At 34.9% G+C, this 2,246-nt stretch overlaps 1 long non-coding RNA gene across 1 annotated transcript; it reads right to left on the bottom strand.

The window, feature by feature from the left end:
- Window positions 1-476: 476 nt before the first annotated feature.
- Window positions 477-1,977, bottom strand: LOC126281496 (uncharacterized). The gene is made up of 3 exons (XR_007551278.1): window positions 1,904-1,977; window positions 1,402-1,536; window positions 477-780 (listed from the first exon to the last, which is right to left on the bottom strand). It is a non-coding gene; the product is annotated as an uncharacterized LOC126281496 (long non-coding RNA).
- Between the last annotated feature and the right edge of the window lie 269 nt (window positions 1,978-2,246).

The raw sequence follows: 2,246 nt of genomic DNA, 5'->3' as shown, positions 1-2,246 counted from the left end.
TAGGTGGCCAGGTTCAGCACATGATCAGACCATTTTCAGTAATTCTAGGCTGAAAGCTCGGCTTGAAAGTGGCGAAATGGGTAATTGTGTGTTGTTGTCTGATTCTGGTTAGGCAGCGTGTCATTATCTTCTTCCTCGGATAACCAATCCAAGGACAAGAGCTGAAAATCTTTACTATGAATCATATGTAAGAACAATAAATGTGGTAGAGAGGTCATATGGTGTTTGGAAGAGACGTTTTCCAGTTCTCTCTAACGGAATAACACTACAGACTGAAAGAGCTGAGGCAATAATTGTTGCATGTGCTGTGCTGCACAATATGGCAATAGACATGAATAAGGGATTGCCTCCTCTCGATCGTGTATTCCAGGCAGCCATTGATATGTCTATTGCAGATGAAAGAGGCTAGGATGCACAAGACAATGGACAGCAAGCCACAAGAGACACATTTGTTAATTACTTAAATTCTCTTTTGTAATTAAATGAAAATTTATTTTATCTGACTTAATTGAAAATAAAATGTTTACATGAATTTGTTTTTATTGAGACAATAATTTCTTTAGTTTTCTTTTCTAATCTTAATTTTCAGCTCTAGGCTTTCTTTCTTTAATTGAAAGAGCTCTTCTTCTCTCCTCTGGGACTTGTCATGCTGCTTTTGGAGGAGCACCAGTTGCAGTTCAGCTAACTCTCTCTTCGCATTGGCCCATGGACCCAACTTTTTAGCTGATACAGACAGTGATACCATCTGCCGTTTCCACTTGCTTCAGCCTGACTGGTCTCCTGCAATAAATAAATATTCATGTTATTGTATCATTGGAAATGAGTTAAATTCTACGTCACACCTTTGTGGCTATAACTGTTAATGAATATGCATCAGTTTTTAGAAAGACATGATTAATTTCTTTAGAAAGGCAGTATATTTTATGATGTGGATTGTGGGCATTAGTGTTACACTTGTGCTTATGTGTTGGGAAAACCTGGAACTCAACTACAGCATGCAAAGAACATTATTGTGAGGTATCTGATACATGTGTAGCTGATGGACCACCTCCTGGATAATCTGCCATCAACTATAGAAGAAAAGAATTAAAAATGTTTGTTTCACAGAAATGACAGAATTTTAAATTACATTTACCTATCTTTTTAAGTTGACCGGTGTGAACACTGCAAGCTATTAAAATATTTACATTTAACATCAAGTATTGTGCTGCCAACAAAATATTATTTTGTGAAACTATAATTATAAGCACTGCTGACCCTAGTGTAAAAATAAGTTTAGGTTGCCCCTACATAAGATTTAGATTATGTGTGGCAGAGGATGATGTCAACAGGTAATGCAATATTTGAAGTTTACATTACAATACTGAGAAAATTTATGAACAAAGTAATTAATTTGCTTACCAGTTGTTTCATTTTACAGTAACTGCAAGCTTGCAAAACTAGAGTCAGATTCATGTAAAGAACTTTCATTTAAATCCAATGTAGGATGTAGTGGGCTTCTTAAAACTCGTATTGGATTTTTGCAAGTTGTGTTATCTGAAATCAAATCATGCAGTAGACAATAACACAAAAAGACATTAGATTAGAGCTACTTTGTATGCAATTCACATTTTGTAGTGTAGATGTTAACTAATCTGCAGTGCTCAACTCCTTACATCATCTGATGGACTACAGCTCAATGAGTTGCACACAGTTTAACTAATTTAATTCAACAAGAAAACTGTTTGCATTGAGGTTATGCACGAGACACAACATATCTGTAAATGAATACATCATTTGAAACTACTGTTTTCATTATGAACGAAAATGGGGCGATGTAATATTACGACATTCACTTGTGAGACAACTGTACGAAGTGCTACCTTATAATGACTTATTTTGAAGTAGTTTTCATGTTTCTTACCTGTTGGATGTGTCTCCACCAGCAATGGCATGCTTACTTCAGACATTTGTGAATAGGGGTTTATAATATGAAAACAAAAGTTACACTTTTAAGTAGAGATTATTGTAGAAAACGAGGAAGAACAGAGTGAAGATCTTACATCTCCAGTTACGTCCCCCTCCCCCTATATTACACATAGATGCTAGAATAATTGTAAAGCCATAATTATATATTTAAAAGCAACTGTTACTTATATATTTAGAAGACATTAAATTACAACAGCATCTAGTTAAGAAATGACCCATAAGTACATTAACGATACTCCAACAAAATAAAAAGGTTTATGGCTGTCCACTATAAATGT

Source organism: Schistocerca gregaria, chromosome 7 (genome assembly GCF_023897955.1).
Source record: "Schistocerca gregaria isolate iqSchGreg1 chromosome 7, iqSchGreg1.2, whole genome shotgun sequence".
Taxonomy (NCBI): Eukaryota; Metazoa; Arthropoda; class Insecta; order Orthoptera; family Acrididae; genus Schistocerca; species Schistocerca gregaria.
The sequence above is the reverse complement of the archived record's forward strand: the minus strand, read 5'-3'. Positions and strand labels throughout refer to the sequence as shown.